This window comes from Chaetodon auriga, chromosome 13 (genome assembly GCF_051107435.1).
Source record: "Chaetodon auriga isolate fChaAug3 chromosome 13, fChaAug3.hap1, whole genome shotgun sequence".
NCBI lineage: Eukaryota > Metazoa > Chordata > Actinopteri > Chaetodontiformes > Chaetodontidae > Chaetodon > Chaetodon auriga.
This window is the reverse complement of record NC_135086.1, coordinates 24,282,610-24,307,095: the sequence shown is the minus strand read 5'-3', so window position 1 is coordinate 24,307,095 and position 24,486 is coordinate 24,282,610. Positions and strand designations below refer to the sequence as shown.

Below are 24,486 nucleotides of genomic sequence, written 5' to 3'. Positions count from 1 at the left end.
ATCAATGTGGATGTGTGTTTTCAGCTTTGAGAAAAGACATTGGGCTGTGTGAATAAAGACTTTTGACTTGACTTTAGTGCTAATAATACTGACCAGAAGCTAAAGGACAAAAATACATTACATATTATTAGTTACTGTCAATTGAAAGTAATTAGTTACATTACATTATTATTATTATTTTCTCTGGACTACTTCTGCATTACTTTTGAGTTCATTTTCGCCAAAATAACGGCAGAAATATGACTAGACATTCTAAAATGCTGAAATGTAGTTTATTGAAGCAGATTATACATTCAGTGGAGGGTGATGTAGCATAATGACTGTGTAGGCCCCTAAAGCTACTAAAGCTACATTTTGCGGGTAATCTACTAAGAGTAACCGCCTAAATAACAGCACGTGCAAACCGCAGGATTAAAATGACAGTTTCGCGCATTGCAATTGTGCCCGCCATGGAGAGTGTGGAAGGAGATCCGGATGACCACAAACGCAGAATGAAAGTTAATCCAATGAATTAACAGAAAGGAGCAATTAAACATATTGTTGATCTACAGTAAAGAAGAAACGTGGGAGAATATCTGAGAGAAAGAAAATGCAGTGATACCAGCTGTCATTCATTGGAAATTTTAGTAGTAATGCATTATATTACTGCGTTACCGCAAATAGTAATACATTACTGTAACTGCGTTACTTTTGTAACGCGTTACTCCCAACACTGACTGTAACAAACAAAACAATGTTGGTCATAAATCAAATGAGGTCAATGTGTGACTGTGATTTGATATATTTCCCATGCTCCCTCGGGGAGATTTTTTCCTATTTACAGTTGCTATATGCACTATTTTTCAAGACATTTGAGATAACAGAATGCCTTAAAATCTGTACATCATCATCAATATCTATATTTGTATTCATTAAACCAAAATCCTGACCATCTATATTCTTATTTAAAGTATTTATACCTATATTTGTCTATATATCTTTATAGTGAGGGCATTTACTATTCACATGCACTTTATCACTTCAAATTATGTGTAATATCCCTATTAGCACTGAAGTCTTTAATTTTAGATGACAGGGGCTGTAAAAAATCCACTGAAGTAGTGTGTCGGTGTGTTCAGAATTTCATTGGTTATTTGAAGCGTCAGTCATAAGAAAAATCGGTTGTGATTGTCTCAATCTTCACACGAAAGAAGAGAAGGAGGCCCCTCTGTTCATCTCAGACTGTATTGTTGTAACAGGGAAAACACAGAAGATAAGCGGAAGGTGAGCATATCGCCTGCTAATTTGAAAGGAGAAAACATCTTTCTGTGGATTATTATCATGTTTTGGACTAAAAATCTTTACTACAGTGGATCGTCTAGACCTTTGTGGATGTCACCAGGCTGTTTTTGTTATCGATCTGTGGATGACCGAGAGACGTAATCGGTGAGTTGCCTCAATGTTGCATCAGTTTCAAAAATGGTTGTTTGTCAGCTGTTGGTGTTTATTGTGCCTTCTATTGTGATTGTATCTTGAAGTGGTTTGCATCAATAGATTCACAGGCATCTTAACTCTCGAACAGTGTATAACATGAGTACAAACATGAACATAGTGTTTGTGTCAATAGACAAGAAGAAAAATAAACAATAATGAATGCTCTAAAGCCCATGGGCAGTCTAGTCTAGTCTAATGTTATAGTTGTGGATTCACAAACCTGAAACATCAGTCCACGGCTAACTGGCTGATGCTGAAGCTCCTGAAACACTTTCTGTGGTATCTGAGGTTGATGCCTCACAAAAAATGTCCTAACTGTTCATAAACTGGTTAGGCACCTGGCTAGCAACCTCACTCACTGACTGTGACATGACTGAATGAAACACGACACAAACAAGCCTAAGAACCTTCATGACAATGTTGGGACCTATTGATTGTGATATTTTTCCAGTTATAGAACTTTGCTCCATTAATTCGACTGTCCAGTCAGAGAGTCTGAGGGGGCATTACAAGGTTAAAAGCCTTAAAAAAAACAAAAAACGAGGCTTTTGAGAAAATATTCGGGAGCCCAAGAGTGCACAGCTACGCAGCAAGCTAAACACACTTCCAGTTGGAGTGTGGGGCTGATAACCAGTAGCCCAATTATTCCCACTGAAAGATTCTATCATTAACAGGCAACACTTTGTAGTTTGTAGAAAAAGCAGTCCATTTGCAGAGAACAATTTTCAGCCACAAAGTAATACACCTTTAGTGTCTTCTGAGTATTTAAATCCAGGAGGGTTTCTTGTGGCCGTGGCTCAAAGTGAACAGTGCCCTCATTATAAATAATGGAAGGACATATCACCAGTGTGCCCCACTCACAGAAGAAGTTAGGTTGTAAAAAATCCTAAAAGTGTTAAGTTTTGGGTTGTACAGTAGTGTGTTAACTCCCCTAAAGGTCCACGAAAAAGTACAAAGGACATGACCTGTGTGTCCTCACCAGTACCTATGCCCCTAGACTTATTTATGTGGTTTTAGCATTTAACAATGGAGATCCATGGTCCAGAAGAATAAGCTATATGATGCTTTGTCTGCAGAGGTGACACTTGCTAGTACAGTAGGATCGATTCATTATTGCCTTTGGTCTTTTCGTTGGATTAGTTGACAGTAAAAAAAATACATAAAAAATATCACCAGCATTAACCCATTTTCTCCTGTTACAATCAATGAGGCTTTAAAGGTGAAGCAGTGTCCTTACTTTCAGGCTTAATATCCTCCCCTTCTCTTTATCAGCTGATCTCTTCACACCTGGACTACATGGAAGGTGGCGTGTAATAATGGGCTCAACACATTTAGTGAAGTGACTGATGGCAGGGGAACAAAGGGGAGATGTATATGCATATACTGTGAGTGTGTGACGGAGAGACAGAAAGAGTGAACGGGGCCTCCCCTCTGCGCAGAGAGGGATTCTGTTTTGCTCACGAGGTTGCCCAGCAACTATGACGTCACTGGAGTGCACGACAAAGACCACCACCATGACAGAGATCGACAGAGAGACGAGAGGGAGAGAGAGAGAGATCACTAAAGACACTGCATAAAGAGAGGTACCTACACTGATAAGCATCAGTTGTGTGCATGTGTCCTCAGTGTGTGTTTGCTTTTACAACCAAACATATGAGTTTTCATTTAACCACAGAGTAACAGTTCACTTTCTTAAAAGCAATAGTTCGACTGTTTGGGAAATTTGCTCGTTAGCTTTCTGACAGTGAGTGACCACACAAATATCATCTTTTCATGTCTTCAGTCATGTGACATTTAAGTCACATTTTGTTTTTATTGACACAACCTTTCCCACCTCAGCCATGCATGAAACCTTTTTTGGGATATTTTTCTTCAACCTTTCTGTAATTCCACTCAAGATTTTTTATGCACCAACTGGAAAGTGTCTCTGCTGGAAAGCAAATAACCGTGTTTCCTAGAATACGCAGTTCTTTTAAGATGTTTTTCCAGCTTTTAACTCATTCTCAACAATAAGCGAGTGAAAATAGATCTGACCAAAAGGACAGTCAGTTGTATGAGCTTCCTTCAAATCTGCTGCCTCAGAGCTGTGGTTTGGGTGGTGTCAGTGACTCACAGAGCTTCTTGGTATTAAGAGACAAAGAGACGGAGAAAAAGAGAGGGGTTATTTACACCTCCATGGTACATTATGTTCATTATAGCACTCTGTCTGTTTCATTTTGAATGCTTGAAAAATTAGAGGCAGCTTCAGAAACCAGACTTAGTGTTTTGAGAAAAAAAGAGACATTGTTTAAAAAAAGTACAGTCAATTGGCAAAACACTGAAATAATGAAAGAGAAACAGCTCATTTTTGAATGTGTGTACACAATATGTGTTAGTGTTTCTTGATTATATGATTGTATCTCTAATTATAAAATTCCATGTATTGTATTTACAGTTTTTTTAATTTTGCCTCTAAAAAACACACTGATTCTGAAACACCAGTGGAATCTGATGTCTCTATTGGCAGGCCTATCGTTGGTCAATGGCTTAAGCAGCAACTAATAGTACTGTTTTCTAGCTAACCTAATTCATGGTTTGAGTTACTTATGATTTAACTAAGACCTAATTGGTTATGGTTAAAATGAAAACTTGCAGTAACAAGTTGTGAACACAAAACTCACAATTGATTATCTTTTCATTTGAAATGGTGAACAATAAGCAAACATTTGTTTATTTATACATTCAGCAGTTACAGAGTAACAGCATTAATTTAGAGTCAAGTGTCTGTCTGCTGTTCGGTGTTGAGCAGGTAGTGTAAAGTGGGTTCATCACGACGAGTGACCCCACCCCCATAATAGAAACATCAATTATAGCCACTTTCACTTTAATTAATTCAACCATTCATATTCAGACCTTCTCAATGAGAGGTTCATATGACAAGAGGACCTCCTCAAGGTAGACATAGGTTGTTTTAGGCGCTGCATATGACAATATTTCAATTACAATTAGTCATTTGGCAGACGCTGTTATCCAAAGTGACGTACATATGAATTCACACACCGATGGCACTGCATCAGGGGCAGTTTTTGGGGCTAAGCATCTTGCCCAAGGCATGTGGACTGCCAAGGCCAGGAACTGAACCACCGACCTAAGACAAGGAAGCTGTAGATGGACCATTTAATTTCCTTTCAATACAGTCCAACACGCCACTCCAGTCTGCTTTTGTTGTGTCTGCACATTCACCATGAAGAGGTGTTCCAAGACATAAAGCACGTGGAGAGAGCAGCTCTGCCAAATTAGAATGCTGATGATGATTTCACTAATAACACTGAAGAGGAGGGACGGTAAACAGAAACTGGAGCTCTGACATTACAGTGTTCACAGAGAAAAGGATGGAGAGAAGTCTGCAGGATAACAAAAGTCATGAAAGCCTGATCCAGATTCAGTCCAGTCATCAGAATCAAGAGTCTCGCTTAAAGCTGGCAGCGTGCTTCAGTATAAAACTGGAAGTAGAATGCCATATGGGGCACGTCTAACAGACAGGATGCTGTGGGTAAGGCAGGCCCTCACTACAGGAAGAGAGTGTGGAAGCCCTGATAACAGCAGCGAAGCCCTCCACACACACACACTCTCACCAACAAGGCGTTTCACTCACTGTGGGCATGTCTGCTGCAGGAAGCCTGTGTGACCATATGATTAAATGGATACCAACAGCCGCTTTTCTCTGTCCAACATAAGTCATTTTCAACACTGAGATAATCTTCATGATCCATGCACTTGCTATAAATAGCCTTCCCGCTATAAGTGGGTCGTGAGCTTACTGAAGAACTCCAGAAACCTAAAATTTGAGCCTCAGTTTGCACCTGCATTGTGTGGTGGCTCCCACTGACACATGGTATTTGTCAGTTATGTTTTTGTTAACTGAAGCTCAAATTTAGGTGTTTCCGGTGCTCCAGTTCTCCAAAAAAGACCAAAACTGTTGGATCCCACTTAAAATCTGCTCAAATTGGCACATTTCAGTAAAGGATTTTAGGATCTAATCATGTCTGTGAAACCTTATATGTAAATGTTTGAATATTGGTGAAGCAGACTTAACCAGATTCACACCCATAACAAAAAGCACTACCATATCTCAACCTTTTGATGCCACCTGGTTAGTAATGAAGGGGAGGTGTAAGTTGAGTTGTTGAAGGTTGAGTCAACTGAAATTTAGTGCAGTCAGAAAATTAACAGAAATCTCACAAAGGACTCAAGCACACCAATTATCTCATGGAAATTAAGAAGCCTGAGTATTCAAAACAATGCTCTCCAAGCTCTCAACAGCTGCAACCCCCAGGGTACTACACAAAGACCTAAACACAGCGGCAGGAGAGCTTCTAACTCAAAACACACTGTGTTTGTTGAGCATGGCTCTACAGGCTCTGCATTTTAACTGCTTTATCATGTGAGCTGAACATTTTGTTAACATGAAATCACATGCACAGAATTCTTACTATGAAGCATTATGTGTGTCCTGTGTATGAAGTGCCTGTGCTTTCAGTATGGATTTGGCAGTGTGGTTCCTGACTGTCAAAGTGTTGCACACCTGCAATAGCTTGTCTGCTTTGGGTTGAATTTGCATTTTCCTGTGTGTAGGTGTGTTTGTGTGTGAGCCCGTCATCCACACTTTTGCCATAATCGTCACTTTCTGCACATTCAGAGCTTTCTGTTAAAATAAGGAAATCAAACAGCTCAATTGTGTGTGGGCTGAGGTTTTAATTCTTTCACCCTTGAGACCAAAAAAGGGCCAGTTCTTAAGTATTAGTCACTGAAGCACTTGAATCACTTCAATCACCTGGATCCTATGGCAGGCTTCCACTGCTCTATTCAGACCAATTACTGTCTGTAATGGCTCATTAGGCTCTTTCTAATGGTCTAGGATGCTTAAGAAAATGCTCACAGTACTTGAGCAATAAAGACAGGCTATAATGGATAGTGATATGATTGACAAAATGCCAATGACATAACCATTTTGAATCCCAAGTAAATACCATGGCCCGGTTTTAATGTTCCTCCTAAGCCATAAGCACTGAGCCCTCAGACTTAAATTAACCTCACCTGTGACATCACCATCAAAGTCTGAGTGTAGTGAGTGAATGGTGATGATGACTGGGAAATCGTGTGAGCTGGACAGAGGTATTTCCATGGAGAGTCAAGTGTGAGAATGATATTTTGCACTGTATATATTAGGGAACTTAACTGTTCATATACATAGTGTTAATTAGTGTCCTGTGCAATTAAAGGGAAAGTCTTCAATATTTTGCTCATGTTTCTTTTTATACAATGCAGAATTCCAGCATAACTGTTGTTTTAATACACATGAAGACATGGTCAGATGTACACACTGTGGGTTGTTCTCTTAACTAAAGTCATCAAGAGTTGCAGACAGAGAGAAGGTGTGCGTAAGGGCCTCAATAAGTCAACCAGAGACCCCTCCCCAGTGGGGAATCACCAGGTTTATCATTATTACAATGACAAGAAAGGTCTCCTACTATTGACAAAGTTGTAATTTTAACCCAAACCACGATCTTTCCCTGAACGTAAGCAAAACTTAACCATAGCGCTGTCACATGGAGAGCATGGATAAGCTATGTATTTTGCCATTTAATGGAGAACAGTATAGTGTGTAGAATGAGTAGTCTTCACACTCTTAATGTCATGTATTGTATTGCTGCTTGCCAAAGAGAGATTTTTTTTTCTGTTGGATTAATAAAGATCTGAAATGAACCAGTGAAACTTCTTGCTCACAATGAAGCCACTGGTGAATTCAATCAGTGGTGGCACATGGCTGTACAGTATCACCCTCCCCTGGGCCAAGAGAAGGAATTAGCAGTGACAACGACAACAACATGGCGGAAGTGGTCTTTCCAGATGAAAAGTTTGTGCTCGGAGCGAATCATTTAGTCCCAAAACAAACCACTCCTCAGGCAGTAGAAACTATTCCTCTGAAGTGGATTACTTTCTGATGTTTTTGCATCAAAAATTGAGTGGCCAATGTTGTTTCACAGAATCAGCTGCATGGAGGCACAGTTAACCTTAAGAGCTGTAGACTGAGCTTCATCTTTACCCATAAAAGGAGTTCTGCTAATCTGCTGTCAAGACTTGACAAGACACACATATTATACACAAAATCTCACATACACACACACACACACATACACACACACACACACACACACAGAGTCCTAGACTATCTTCACCTCTCGCCCCCGTTATTCAGAACTCACTGGTCCTTTTTTAAAATGTGATCTTCTCTGTGTTACTTCTTTCCATCTCAAGAGAATGAATCATCCCAGTTTTCACCCCTGTTTTCACAGCTTGCAGCAGAGGCTGTATGATGAACAGCAGATCTTCCTCAGAACTGTTAGTCATCCGCTGAAGTTCTACCAGACAGTTATTTGCCTACAGCAGGTGTACATTGTCAAGGTTCCAGGGATAAGAAAAAGAACTTAAATGTGCGATGTGCTGTGATCCACTGTGGCTACCCCTACAGTGCACTGAGCAGACCCTGGGCCTGGAATTGGCACTGTAGCTGACACTCAAACTGTCTGAGGAACACTGTGGATTGATCTGCGATTAGCACTGCTGCAGGTTAGGCTCACATAGGGTGATGGCTTTCTGTTCTCTAACCTGCTGGGGATGTAACCTCACAAATACCAGGAGTATTTATGGAAGGCCTGGGTGTCATGGCAACTGGGGGATTGTGTATAAAATGTAGAAGGGAATGGAAAGGCCAAGCTATACACAACAACTGAGGGTACTGTATTTAAAGAGGAATGCCAACCAATTAGAAATAACAGATTTGCATGCTCTTTCTATGGCCTCTGAAGGTTTAGTGTTGTGTACATGAACATGATTATGTGAAATATATACAAATCCTTCCCAGAGAATGAAACCCACAACTTTTCCTCTGCAATGGCCAAACTGTGTCATCCTGGACATCAGTCCATCTCTATTGGTGACCTCATGTTGCACGGTAATAATTCCAAACTGAAAAAGCCATCACATCTGTTCTCACCTACACATTCCAGTGAAGGCAAATAAATTAACTGCAGCCTGTTATTACGAGACAAACGACAGCACTACAGTAGGTCTGTTCAGAATATCTTCGATTAGGGAGGTTAACATACAGGGGTTTCACACCCAAAAACAAACAGAAATGAAAGAAAAAGAAATGCTGGACATCTGCTTCTCTCCACAGTCCTCGAACTGACTACTCTCATGAACATGACAGTGTGTGTATGAGTATGGGACTCTGTTTGAAACGTAAAGTGAAATGGAGTGGAGTAAAGTGAAGGGCTCACTTGCAATAGAGTTATCACATCAACACTGTTTCTGTGGATTTTTCAGTCTTTCAGTCTGATTTTAACCTGGAAGTAAAATACTGTGATGGCTGTTGTCATGACTGACAACAACGCTGTCAGTCACCTGCGAGGGGAGCTGCAATTCTAAAAACTAATGATTCAGCCAGTGACAAAAATGACTCAGACCACTCAGTTCAGCATAAGGATTTGGCGTTAAAAATTAATGTACAAACCTCTTCTATTATCTAGTTTTTAGTGATTTACAGTTGCATTACAGTTTTTATTTAAATGTGGCTTTTATGGCAATGAGATGCTACATTTAACAGCATTCCTTGCTCCAAAAACAGGTGTTGCAAAATGGGGCTGGTGTGTTTTATTCGGGTCAGTACTGAAATTAAAGGAATCAATTTGAGTGGGTCTGTGCATGCTCTCGTCCTAATCACACAGATCCATGTTCAGACAGGCGATTGTTCACCTCTTAATCCATGTGATGAATTACTGTCTGATGGCACAGGGATCATCATCGGGAGGCTTTCACCACCATCCTCACAGACTTCCACTGACCCACCACCTGGCCTCTCACAGAGACATGATTTCAACATGAATAACACAATGAATACACATGGCACTGTCACATAGACATACACTGTACACACTGGTGCTTATATTCTCTTTTGGGACTAAGAACATGATCTGCATATCACAGCACTGCTGAGGGGTCCTCTTGTCTTCACCCTCTATCATCCTGTGTCTTTGCACTCTGTCTTTCTCTCCCTCTCTCTTCTCCTGATTCTCTCAGCTCTGCCCTCTCTGCTCGCTCATTCTGTTTTCATAGACCAGATTTGGGCAGAGAATCCGTAATGTTTATCACCAACCAAGTGGATGCTGTCAAGGAATAAATAACCATTGCATTTGGTGATTGCTTGATGAGATGTAATTAGGTGTGCCAGCTGCAGATTAATCATGAGAAGTCAGCCGTCTCATGCTAAAGCATCGTTCTCAAGGAGGCAGCCTGGGATTAGAAGGGAGTGACATTAACATAAACTCAAAAACCAGTAGAGTTTAATTAGACACTGAAATATAAAGTGATAGCATTACAATTTGAGTTCACAACAAATATCTCAGTGAGTCTGCATCTCACCTCTCCTTGTCAGAGGTGAGGACAGCACGAGATTAAAATAATAAATATATAAGATTTTTGGTCACTTAGTTTTTGTATATATATCCTGGTTGAAAATTTGGTAATATCATGTACCTGATCATGAGAAATGTTTTTGGGAAAAAAAAAACAAAAAAAACATGCCCTTCAGCTTGCAACTCAACAAATGTTGAATGCTGTCAGTGAAGCATGTTAGTGTATATTTTCAGTTCATTACATTAGCCTTGCAAAAAAAAAAAAAAAAAAAAAGAAGAAGAAGAAAGAAAGAAAGAAAAGGAAAAAAAGAAGAAGCCTTCTGATACATTTTTTTCCTAGAAAAGAGTGACCTGACCCGGAGGTGATGCTAGACCCTGACACTGGACACCAAGTGATCTAACAACAGTAGAGAAATTATGTTGTTTTGACTTGTTTTCTCTCCAGCTGGTTCTGAGGTAGAATGAGTCGAAGACATTATGCTTTTAATCCATCTCCACCTAAAGACACATCCCAGCCAGTGTTGTTCCAACCTTCTCATCTACAGGAGAAGTTTTGATGCCATTTATCACAGAACACCTTATCAGCATCTCTGCTTCAGATACAACAAATGGAAAAAGAAGAAAGTTGGAGTGAGAAAAGGTTACAGCACATTTGGACACACAAGCAAAAGCGAAATTGGGCTGGAAAAGGAAAAAGAATTCAGCGAGAACCAAGGAAGGAAATGTGTCAAAACAAATATAGTACTGAGAATATGCTGAAGAAACAGAGGCCAGGGACACACAGCAAAGACAGATCAGACAACACCGATCACAAAAAGAAAAACCAGGCTGATCATCGACGTGGAAGCAAGAGAACAAGACAGAAATGGGAGAAGGGGGGCAAGAGGAGTAATCACAGAGAAAGTCTTGCCTACCTCTGGACATTGCCGTTCCAACTATAGTCCATGTAACATCCCTGTTTAGTTGTTTAGTGAGGAGCCAGCTCGTCAGACGGTCAGTCAGTGGAGTTCTGGATGTGGAGTCGCGGCTGGGCAGGACTGGTGTCTGGTTCCCAGTAAGCAGGCAGCAGCAGCAGCCGAGTCGTCCTCTCCTCTGCTCACACAAACACGCGGCTACATGCAGCTCGACATCAGAGGCAATGGAGCCTCGGCAGGGACAGCAGCAACATCCCTCCCATCCACCCTGAATTAATTAAGCCTTTTTTCTCCCTCTGCTGCCCTCCCTCTCCCTCTCTCTCCTCTCTCAGTCTCTCTGATTCTCATGTGCGCATGGTTAATGCTTTCTCTCTCTCTCTCTCTCTCTCTCTCTCTCTCTCTCTCTCTCTCTCTCTCTCTGTATTTGTGTGTGTGTTTCTGCTTCCCCCTGTGTTCTGCTTCCTCTCTTGCTCTCTTCCCTCTTTCTGTCTCACTGATCAACAACTGTGAATTTCGTCCTCCACTCCACCTTCTGTAGGGTTCAATCCGTTTCCCCTCTCCTTGTTTTATTTTTCTACAGTGAATGACAAAATCAGTGAGTGGGAATATGAACTTAATATATTCTAGTTTTTCAGAGGACAGCACCTTAACCAGGACAAACTTCAACACAATGTTGCAGGGTTGTTTTGTTTTGTTTTATTTTCCAAAATGTGTTTTGTGACCGAGGAGAAAAGTCATTGGGCCAAATTCAGGCTCAGTTCCCAGCATGTGGTGGATTCCAAACAGAGCATTTTCCTCGTATTTTTGTCATTTGTCATTTGAAAGTTTCCGCACAGACACACATCCCTTGTGGTCCAGGAAGCTGCAGGAAGCATCTCAGTCTGCTCAGGCATACAAACACGTACACTCAGTGGCCACTATATTAGGTACACCTGTACGATCTAATGCAATCCAGTATGACAGCCTTGTCACAACATCTATCTATATGATGTATATCATGTTGAGTTTTTGGTGATCGCATAGATTTATTTCTATGTTTACCACCAAGGTCATAGTTAAAAGTCCTATTCATATGTGGCCTCATCTTAATATAACTCCCAAAGTCAGACCGAGACAAACTTCAGCATTTACTTGAGGGACAAACCTGACCATGCCATGGCAGCAGGAAAAGGCTGAGCAGGTCAAAACCCAAGGGAAAACCAGTGCAGGAGCACATAAAAGTCTACCGAGCTCCCTCAAGTTCTTCCGCTTTTGTTAGATTTTTAGCTTTTATCCCTTCTACTGTTTAGTTCTCACCATTACATTACATTTACTCTGTGTGCCTCTCTTTCTCTCCCCCTCACACCCACACACACAGAGTACATCCTGTACGATATGTCACAGAACCCTAAAGGTGTCACTGCAATGTGTCGGCCTGTTGTTGTGCTGCTGGCTATTTCTGTAGTGAAGTCATTGATGAATAAAGCTGGTCGCATCCATCTATGTGTCCTCTCTGCCTTTCTCACAGCTCACAGCCCTAACACACACACATACTGTACATGTACCAATTCTCTTTTTTCTTTCTGTGGTGTGTTGCCTCATTTCACAGAATCCTGCATCGTTTCCTGCTGCTGTAGATGTGAGCTAAAAGAGGCTGATCCCCAGAGAAACAAGAGGAGCATGCATTATTTTTCTCTTGCCTCTCTCTCCCTCCCCTCGTTCTCACATTTCCATCTTCCTGCTGCCTGGATGTTACACTGAGCCTTTGTCAAGTTCAGTGAATAAAATTTCGATGTCGCTCCTTGTTCATTTGTAACTCTGTCTGATACCAACAGCAGGCATACAAAGCAGTAGAGACTGACAAAAAAAAAAAAAAAAGCAATGAGCAGAGGTTGTGCTGCAAGGCCAAAAGCAGAAGATGGGGACAGTCCTAAGCACTGAGAACTCTGTGCAGGACAAGCGAAAAAACCCACAGGGCATGAACTAATCTTTAAAGGGAAACTGGCTCTCCTGCTGCCTTGGTTCTCTTAAGTAGCCCTGAGGAATGTGATTGTGTTGGAGGAAAAAAACACAATTCACTCCAAGTTTCTACCACTTCCCAAAGTATGTCTGACGTTCGCTGATAACTTTCAAGCGCTGGTTGGTGGATTTTCGAGGCAGTCAGAGGAGGGAAGAGGGCCTGTTGAATGTCAGAGATGATGATGTAAGTCTAAAGCCAAAGGTCACATGGCGGGTATGAAGTCACATTCCGCTAATTGAAAGTTGAATATCAGACACCAGCAGTGACAGAGAGAAGGGGATTTAACTACAGCAGCAAAAACAAATGACCCTGAGGTTCATTTGAGAAACAGACTAACAGGATAAATATAGCACAATGTTGCCTCTATTGTGATAAAAAGCAGACTGTCGGTTTACTGACGTCCCCATTAGAAACTAGCTCAGAATAACTCAATTACACAATTTTGTTTCATGCCAAAACCCTGCCTCCTAGTAATTCTGTTTATATGCTAATTATCATACCACATACAATGTGATGGGAAACCCAATTGCTTTCTGGATTATCTTTGCTGACAACATTTGTGCTACACATAAGCCAGCCAGAGAAGGCTGCAGTATGATCTCCTCTTTAGCTGCTAAGTGCTGGATCCATCAGCTAGTCACTAACCTTACTAACCTGCTCCCTCCCTGCCTCGGACTCCTGATCAACCCAGCATTCCCAGAATCTGATCAGCTCTGCTACTCACTCCCTGCTTAGCTCAGCCCCAGCTCATATCCCATTACTTTTGCTTAGCAATAAATGGCCTTAAATTCCTTATCTGACTTTGTGTCTGTACCTGGTTTCACTAACTAACCCTTAACAGTTTATTATGCTTGAATTTCTATCAGAGATTCTAAGGAAAACAAATGAATTGTGTTGAGAACATTACTCTAAACTTATTTGCTATTGCATATCAGTAGTACACAAACATAACTGCAAAAGGACAGAGTTGTTTATGCAGATATAGCTTTATTATCAGAAATTTATTGTGACTATTCTCACCCATGCAATCATTTTGTCAATTATTGACAAAAATCTGTGGGGAAAGTACCTGTCTACCTGTCTGAGTAGACCCTAATCATTTCTGTGAAATGTGAAAAGGAAAGCAAATCTGAACAAGAAACCTCTTCTACAGGTTCCCCGATTGACTGTTTGTTCCATTTATCAAACATGAAGTGTGTGGGCGCCTCGTGGGCTCAGACACAGGTGGCTTCTAACCGTCCACTGATGAGACGAGAGGACACTGGGCTTCACAGGGAGAAACAGCAAGTGCAAGATCAAAAGCGTCATACAGTACAAATACTCTAAGAGTGGTTTATGAGTAGATTTAAAGATGTGATGCTCAGATTGAAGGTTTGAAGGTCACAAGTCAGTCAGTTTCATGTGACACCTGCAAGGCGGGAAAAAGAAACAATGCATGCATTCATGCTGCAAACTCTGGTTCTTTGTTTGACTTTTGGAGGCGCTCTGTAACTCTAGTGGTTTGGTCAGGAGGGGCTCCACATGGCTCTACGTTGTTTCACTTCTTCTAACCTACACACACTTTCCCCATCAGTATTGTTACAGTTTGAGTTGTGCACAACTATATACATGGAAAAAAAGGGTTTACACATAACTCACAATCGATGCACATATCGTTGACTACGCACCACCTACGCTGGCAGTGTCTCACACACATACGCACAACAAGAATCAATATGACAAATGCGAAACAGGAAGTGGGGGTAGTAATAAATGGCCTGAAGACAGATGCAGTGGCTTAAAGAGTGCAAGGCAGCTATATGAGCATTGCAGAAGGACAGTAACAAGACAACACTTCAATGATTTTCCAGTCCATTGGTTTGGCTCTCGAGCATGTTCAGCTGTTTTTCACCCTGTAACATGACTGATTTTTTCATCCTGAATCACACATGAAAAATAATAGCAGCAGTAGTCATTGACTTCCCCGTCTGTCCAGTCTACTCATCTGAGCTCCATTCATCTGCATCAACACCTCCCCCACAACGTATGAATCAAAGAGTTCACAAAAATCAGTCAGGGACGCTCTCCAGAGCCATTGGAAACATTTGTGCACATTTCATAATGGAGCACCCTCATGGCTGGTAAGTGGCTGACAACTCAATTACTGAAAAGAGTGGGTTGGATTTTTTTTTTTTTTTTCGGACGGCGGCCTTGACATCAAACATTTCATTCCTCTATCAGCTGGCAGTCGTTTCTGAAAAGTCATACACATGGAGGAGTATTTAATGAGCCTCAGACAAGGTGAGTTCACCTAGAAGCATCCAGCTTTCAGGATTTTTGCACAATTGTTACAGAAAAGGGGCGGCATGGTGGCGCAGCAGGTAGTGCACGTGCCTCACAGCAAGGAGGTCGCTGGTTCGATCCCTGGGTCGGGGGCAGGGCCTTTCTGTTCACACAGAAGTTGAAGTTGAAGTGAAGTTTGCATGTTCTTCCCGTGCATGCGTGGGTTCTCTCCGGGCACTCCGGCTTCCTCCCACAGACCAAAAACATGCTCATTAGGCTAATTGGTGACTCTAAATTGTCCTTAGGTGTGAGTGTGTGTGTGAATGGTTGTATGTCTGTCTATGTTGCCCTGCAATCGGCTGGCGACCGGCTCAGGGTGTACCCCGCCTCTCGCCCATTGCTAGCTGGGATAGGATCCAGCCCCCCACAACCCCGAAAGGGATACGCGGGTATAGAAGATGAATGAATGAATGAATGTTACAGAAAAGTTTCTGTAACTACTGAGCTACAAAATACAAAATACAACAAAATGTGTTTTTTGGCAGCAAAGAGAACAAAAGAATAAAATTACACATTAGGTCCCAGAATTCTGAGTCCCATAAAATACTCTTTGAGCTGCTACTTTGTCAGAAATGCAGAGAGCAGCTGTTGTATCTGTTTACAGTGCAGCCAAACAAACTCACAATTTTTTAATAAAAAAAAGTCACTCACTAATAGCTACAACTGCAATGTTATCATCAATGAATCAGTCAATCAAGGAATCATGGTCATTTCTTTGTCATTTATTATTTGTCATCATCATCATCATCATCATCATCATCATCATCATCATGAGATCATCCCAAGGTCCACTACACTTTATCAAATCCCTGCACTACCTTTTCCAATGCAGATGTCACATCTGCTCCACACCTTACCTGCCACCTGTGTGTTGGCCATACTGCATTTGGGTTCAATTTCTGCCCTTCACAGCCAGTGAATGTATTTCTGTCATAGTTACAATGTACTTCACCAATAAAGGTGAAAAAAATAACAGAAGGCGTGGATTGGGTTTGACACAGCCAAGTCCAATGTTCACCAATCACACCAGCTCCTCGCCTCACCTTTAAAAACGCCACTGGCGAGGCGCATGGCAAGTTTCGAGGATGACTGAGCCCGCAGCCGGGAGAGCGCAGCGGGGGTGCGCATCGGAGGCCACGTCGACGACCTCCCTTGGCAGATGTAATTTGTTCCTGTGACATGCAAAAGAGTAGATGATTGAAGAAAACTGCATAGCCTACAGTGTTGAAGGCGTTGTTCTCGTGGCCCACCTGCACTCCTGCTCACTCTTAATATGAGGTCCTTAGATGGTAAATCCTCGGCCTCCTCAAAGCAGTGATGTACTCCATCTTTGTAGATAACGTTAAGCATTACAATGATAACATTTGTATTTGGAATGAAATGACGTCTGTCTCTCTGTCTCTCGAGTGCTCTGAGATAGATGCAGTATATATGCTCAGCGACGTTAATTGATTAGTTTGCATCCCTGTTTCACCTCTGTACATTCAGTCAAGTTGAGTGACCATTACGCGTGCCGAACGCGCTTGCCATGTGGTCAGATGAGATACTGATCAAAATATATAAATTTAGGTCTGGCTGTATGTGCTGACTCAGATAGTTGCATTGAATCGTGGCTGTTGCTAATTATTGATCGCAGTGAAATGTCAGACACTGTGGGAACCTGCCTGTGAGGTATTGGTGACATGAGCGCATGACTCCACCGAGTTAAACCAGGTCTGGGGTGGCGAGCTTTCAGCGCACTTCTACGCCACGGGCGCGGACCGAAATGGACCGGAAATCCAAATCCGGGCTGATCCTGCCGACACCTCCCCCTACTGCGCCGCAACGCCCATCCTGGCGTACCTCTGTGCGCCTCAGTTTACCAAAAATATCAAGTGCGCTGCGCGCCCACGATAATACCACTGCACGGGGTGCGCTTCGCCAGCGGCGGAGACAAAAATAGAGCCCAAATATGTTGAATGACTATCGCAGCAAAAAATGCAAACCCCTAAAAATTGTCTTTTATTTTCTGATAATCTTAAGGATTCTAACTTTAAAGGGCTTTAAAGGGCAATATTTATGTCAGTTTCTCTGTGTCCGGCTATGCTCCAACTTATTGCTCTCTGGTGGTTGAAGTGCTATAATGTATGCAGGCAGTCCACATACATCACAGCCAGCCAATAATGGGATTTATATTTGGAACATTGAGCTGCCTGGACTTCCTCTGGAGGAGACACATTAGGATGACTGCTCTGATCTTGCGCCACAGTACAATATCTAGTTTTGATACGTCCCGGGAAAGAAATCTATTGGACTGATGAAAAGCCACTGTCATAATTATTCTATATTACTAACAGAAACAGTTTGTCAATGTTTCTCAGAAACACAGCCTCTTGAGCATCTTGAAGTGAGGTCAACATTAGCAGGGGCGTGCAAAAATTCCCAATTAATGTATTCTTGGCTTAGTCAGTGCAGACTGATGGAGCTGTCTATCTGCTGCTTTAGGAAAAAAAAGAACATTTCCCTCAGCTGTTAATCCTATGCACAGGACACTTGTGGCCAATAGCAGAGAAAGTGAGTCACTGAAAATCAATGTATTGATTGACTTCACCTTATGTAGGACGTGACATTTGCTCGTCTAATTACATTATGACATATTACTTCCTGTCATCAGGGTGTTAATGCAGCAGCTCACTGTCTGCTCCAAACAGGAGTAAGCTGTGAAGCAACTGTCAAGGTGAGCTTCACCTGATAGATGTAATGGAGGTGAATATGTACTGTAGGTCACTATGCAGACAGCTCATGGACCATACTAGACTTCATTTAAACAAGCAATTAATGTGGTTAGTTCAATGTTATCATAACTGAAAGAAACAACCCTGTTGTCAGAAATATAAGTATCCTTTAAAACAACAGTTACAGTCTAAAGTTTCTAAAGATGTTGATACTATACTAAGTAAAGCTAACTGTGCTTTACGTTTTATTACTGGCTGTAGCTTACTGTTTACTGGCATTCAAACAAGTTTGCCAATAAATATAAAAACAGGAAAATGGAATATTTAGAACATACTGAAATGTATCTTTAGTCCAGTATTTAGCCGAAGTGCTGCAGGCAGTGGCAGCCGCAGTGCTCTAGCTAAATATTGGACTAGTTTCAAAAATTGTTGTCCCCATTAGGCACATGGACAAAAACATGGGATATAGGGTCCATAAACACAGACACTATTTGACATAAATTTCTCCCATTTGTCTTTGACATTGAAATCAGTCAGGACATGTGGACCAGCAGCCAAAGTCTATTTGGAATCTGTCTTAATAGAATGGCTTTGAAAACACCAAATTACTTACTGTAGCAAACTGACAGCATTGACTATAGCTGACGTTATACCTGAGCATTCAGAGGAGTGTGTACTTCTGTTGGTGGGGTAGAAAATGTTTCATTTTCAGGTTAAATATTAATCCTTATTATACACTATTGAAAACATAAATATGAAAATTATATTCAATTTCTGCAAACAAATCTGCCTAAATCCTACATACTGGTTCTTTAAAGCAATCATTAAATGACTTTGGCATAGTTAACAAATCAATAGAGCCCGACAACAGTATTGGTTGCATATAATCAATCTTAAAATGTCACAAACAGGTAGGATCAATAGCTATTGCAGTTAAATTTGATAAATGTACATAATTCATCCACCAACGTTTTTACAGCCTTCTCCAGCCCCAGGGCCTTCACATCGTCCCTAACTCCTTTTCTTGAAAGGAGGAGAGTGGCATCATACACAAACTGAAAAAAAGTCAACTTCTGGGCTGCTGCTGAATGCAGACTACAGATTGCTCAGCTGGTGAAGGCATCTAACCTCCAACGGTGGATGATGTGATACAGCCTTTTTGTGGCTCTGAGCATTATTAAAAACATGCTGCTTTATGTGAATATGTTGAACATTCATGCAGTTAATTACTCACTTTTTCCCTATTTTCAATCAAACACAAAAATGCTCATGTTGTGTGACTGTCCCAAGCATGTTTCACAAACTATAAACTTGAATACAACTAAGAAAATAAAGGCAACTCTCTTTAATAAAGTATAGAATGTCTGTTTGTGAGTATGCTCTTTTCAAAGACACAGGGTAACATTTTGAGTCAGCTCTCATCAAAAAGATCTGGCCCTTAAATGGATATCATATGCTGTATGTTGATATTTAAAATGTTTGGAGACCCTGGAGAGGAGAGGTCCTTGTTAGACCAGAATGTGCAGAAAACGTTTAAGAAAGAGATGGAGGGTTTACAAGGTGAGTTGTATGCAGTTATTTTTTTCAATAAATCAAATCTTTTTGGTACTCCCACTTCAGTATGCTTTCCCAGTGTCTTCTAGTAGAATTGTTTTACATAAAGCAGCCAAAGATGGACGTCTTTTTGTGATTATTACATTTAAATCTATGTTACCATGTTGCAGTGGGTATGATATTGGGATGCTAGTGTATAACTGCAAGGCCCAACGTGCTAAGTGCACGAAACCTCATATGGTGTGACACTACATCATGTGGTGTGACAGGTACTGCACTTCATATGATCATTTGCCAAACCATATGATATGAACTGTATTTTCCCACACATCAAATAACATTCATTTGAGCTAACAATTTATGATGCAGGGAGAGAATTCCAAAGGAATTCAAAAAGTCTTTGCAATTGTGCATTGAGAAACATTTTTCTTAAACTGCTGAACTATATGCCTTTGAAGTTTTTCACACAGTAGTGAATCTCAAACAGTTGTGACTTATGACTCTTCAATTGGGAACCAAGGAGTAAGTAGGAGGAAGTAGTGTGGTGTTGTTAAAGATGGTCAAAGTCCACAGACAAAGGAGGTCAGGTTGCTTTGATGGTTCAACAAAACATCTGAATTTCTCATGGAGACTGCAGTTTGATATCTTTTTCTGGCCAACTGTCAATGCTGTTCTCCTTTAGTTATGACCATGACCGTTAAACTTAAAGTTGTAATCCATAAGATTCCAGTCCTGGTTCATTTGGCGACAAATGGTGGTTGCAGCAAAACAAACTATTTTCAAGAAAGAAGTCAGGCAATTAATTGACCTTTTGTTCATCATTCTGTGATGAACCGAGGTCTGATTTTTTTGCTGCATACAGAGTCAGTGGACAGCAGGGTTCAATGAGAAGTTGCTGAGAAGTTGGAGGTGTGCAGCCTGTTGCCTACAGCTCTACTTGTAACAGCTCACTGTGGCCGCTCCTTTCTGTTCCATCACTTCCTGCAATATTTCAAACTGATCCGCTGTCAAAAAAGCTGCAAATTATTTTGTTGTTTTCTAGACACATTTTGATAAACAATAACAGTCAGTGCTAATCTCACTGTCAAATAACATTGTAATTCCTGTCACTCCTTCATGATAACTTGTGTTTCACTAGTTAAATGCTTTTAATGTGAAGCTGCAGCAATAGGAAATGTTCGGTTTTCATTTATGGTCATTTAATATAGCCTTCTTTTCCAGGAATGTCACCACAGACAGCCAGTGAGCCATAGGTTCAATCACCACTGGGTTAAATCATTCGGCAATAGTGACTTAACAGACATTTATTCCAATGAAAATCTTTGAGATTATTTTTTTAAAGTGTTTATTAACAAAGGTCCACTAATGTAAATGAAGGAATAATTTTAACCTTTCCCTAACCCTTACTGAGTTATTTTTGTGCCTAAACCTAACCAAACTTTAACCACAGTGTTGTCAGAACACAAATCAATGTTGTCATGCCGATAGGAGCATCGAATCAGAAAATGCTTCCTTCCAGTGTGCACGGATAAATGCTGTATTGAGTCATTTAATTTGAAGGACTTTTTCGCTCTTTTCATGGTGACAGTAAAACTGAATAAACACTCTCACTGGTGGTTTTAGAATATACACACCTTCCAAAAGGTGTGTATATTCTTCACCTCAATAGGCAATCTGATCAAGGTCTGAGGACTGAAACATTGTGAATAAAATGAGCAAAGTGAACACCAACACACTAGCCAAAGTATACTAGTAGTTCTTCTTTTTTAAATTTCCACTTTTTTTCAATTTATTCATTCATTCAGGTGGGCAGTTACCTGCCAACATGATGCTCTTTCACAGCCTTCGCTGCACTGCCAGCAGCATATCTGGTGAGGAAAATAAAAAATTAAATTTTCTAATTTCCTAAAAATATTCAACTTTTGATATAATTAGCCTAAAAATAATAATGAATTTGAATTTGATTTTGAATTAACAATACATTTGAACCAGCCTTCAAAACCCAGTTTGAGTGCAACAAGAGAATGTAAACTCTTATCATTATTATTGTTATTACAGTGACATGATTGCAGTGTCTTGAGCTGACTGGGTGCTATTCAAACATGAATGTTATTACTAATGACCGCATGGTTACTATATTACTCGTCTAAAATAAAATAAGTGCAAATACAAATCAATTTGGAAAAATATTTTTATGTGAAACTGTGGAATGGTTTATTTCTTGCCCTTAGACAGTAGTTATTCACTTAGTATTATAGAAAATCCACGATTACAGGCTTCATTATTTGTATATGTGATTTCTCTGCATGTGCAGGTGAAACAATGCAGTGGTTTCCCATGCTCATTACGTCTTAATCTGGAGCACATAGTCTCTTGAAATCATCCCAGATGGCATGTGGGTGGATGCGGGAGCTGGGATGCAGTGGAGGCAGTGAAGGACACTATTAGCAAGGATCGCTTTGATCCTATGAGGTAAATCCCTCTCTGATGTCACTGAGCCACTCCACTTTGCTCAAGCTGACTGTTAATGAAAAAACACAGGCTGTGTTACTCAGTCATGATGGATTGAACACAGAGTGGAAATAGAAATTTAGCAACATATTCAAATGATAAAACCATGCATATTAAGGACAGTAATGAACTGCGTATTATGCAATATGAATAAAACCAAATGCATCTTAATGAAGAGGTGTAATCTCAGTGTTAACTGTGTTTACAGCTTCTTGCACTGCCGACAATGGCAAAATGGCCTAAAAAATATTTTTTACATTATGTTATGCATGCATTCAGCTGATACTTTCATCCGATGTGACTTACAATAGGTGCATTTAAGAGATTGAAAAGATAAATAGCCCTACCAATCACAACAGAGTGGCAGCATACAAATATAATATAAAGCCTCCATACTTTATTATGTGAGTCACACATTGTTTTTCTGCCTTCATTCACACCCTTTCCTGCGTCACAAGTGTTGGTTATATGCGAGGGATGCCGATGAGAGTAAGTACTCTATAGGAAAAGCTGGGGATTCAGCTAGATTGGTTTATTTAAAGCAGCAGCCGGAGTAAAACTTGCCATATGCCTTGCAATCATAAACAACAGTCTAGCATGCATCTAACACATGAGCAGCTAACTTACTGTCTGATGTGTTTTGGCATCTATTTGATGGCATGAAGATGCAATATTTATTTGTCCTTCACTGAATGTAATGATTTTAATAGAACTACTCTTTGATTTTGGTTTTTACAACAACACTTATGCCTTACTTATCATCTCAGGTACAGTTCACGAGAAAGAAGGCGAACAACTCGCATTGCACTTTCTCTGTATGTCAAGTCTGAATGAATGAATACATTATGTTGAAAGGTGTTTCTAATATTATGTCCCCATCATTTCCTACATGGAGGAACACCGGATGTTACAGATCATCTATTTGCCACAGGTGACCGTGTCTTTATCCTTAGATGAGCATTTTTGTTCTTCCATATATACAGTATATGCTGTGAAGAATTTTTGCAAAGCATGAAATGTTTCATCTTTTCACAGCCCACCAGGAAAAGTGCTGCTGCTCCAGATGACCAGCCGCTGGAACCACATTACCTCAACATCTGTACGGATATTCTTCTTTCCTGAAGTGATGCATTTTTTATGAATCTGTGTAGCATTTAAAAACATTTCTTATACTCCCCTGAAATGCTGTTTAAGGCCTTTCATAAGATGTGTGATAAATTATTGAGATGAGCCTGAACCAGGCAATTCAGACTGAATCGCTGGTCACTCCTGAGGAAGGCAGTGTAGGATAGAGGTGGGGGATTCAACCGATTTATCAAACTGTTGACCTGCAACCTGAGAAGTGTTTTTCCTCACCTAGAAAATTCACCTTTCCTTCCCCTAACCCTCTCAGAGGTATGATGGCAGGCGCTGCACCTTCTCTTTAATATGAAAATGAAGTGAGATGAGCAGATGCAAGCAGTCAAGCTGACAAGCAGACTGCAGGGTGGCTGAGGTCACTGCTCCAAAATGGAAATGTCACAAAGACTTTTGTGCTCACAACAATTTGACATTCAAATCAGTCATTTGCCATTTTTCCCAACAATGATCCCCTGTGTAAAGTACAGACAGTGACAATCATGCAAGGATACGCACAATTGCACTGTAGATGCACACAGACTGAGGCAAAAAAGAAAAAGAAAAATGCTTAAGTCGTTTTAGTAACTTTTATCATCAAATGCCTGCAGAAATAATGAAATCCCATCATCCTCAGCTCTGTTAATTAGAGAATGTTAATATGCTAACACTGCTACTTATCTAAAGTGGCAAACATGGCCAACATTATGCCTGCTAAACATTAGATTAGATTAAATTAGATTAGATTCTACTTTATTGTCATCGTCAGAGTGCAACACAGAGACAACGAAAGCATGCAAATGAATAGCATGTTAGCATGATTAGCGTTTAGCTCAAAACATAACCTGGGACACTACAAGAAATAAATAATGCTGCCTGAATTATGTTTTTTCTAACATAATGAGAAAACTGTTAATTAAGATCTGATCAAAAATGTGGACATATTTTATTGGTGATGAAATATGTTGTTTACATTTTGTTTACATTATTAATATTTAACCAAATATCATGCTTCTTTGCAGGTTGTAACATGTCTGCAATTATTGTCAACATTTATATGTTTTCATTTATCAGTGTTCATTTTGTCAACAAAACTTTTGATAAGATGATAAGTACTCGATGTCTTTTTGTTTCATGATTAAATTGTAACAACAATGTAAATGTAAAAAAAAAATATTGACAACACATCTGACTGCAAGTCTCTGTTCATATTCCCTGACATGCAAAGACGAGACAAAAAAGTAGCTCTGTTTGGATGGCGGCACGGTACTTTCTGCCTCACCCGGAGCATTTTCACTGTGCATTTATGGCCGATATAAAGAGAGACAGCAATGGGCATGAGCCAACTGCCTGCATCAGTCAGTGTGTGTGTGGCACAGTGCCATCACAAGGCATGGAACAAAGGGGGCCATTTAAACCAAAACAGA

The 24,486-nt window shown here is 40.5% G+C and overlaps 1 protein-coding gene across 4 annotated transcripts in view; it reads right to left on the bottom strand.

Annotated features, from left to right (window-relative positions):
• The window catches only part of dgkg (diacylglycerol kinase, gamma), a 107,445-nt gene extending 96,266 nt beyond the window's left edge, over positions 1-11,179 (bottom strand). For all 4 annotated transcript variants that reach the window (XM_076746538.1, XM_076746540.1, XM_076746539.1 and 1 more), the window contains exon 1: positions 10,844-11,179. The gene's annotated coding sequence lies outside the window, so the exon portion shown is untranslated. The remainder of the gene's footprint in view (positions 1-10,843) is intronic.
• Positions 11,180-24,486: the final 13,307 nt, after the last annotated feature.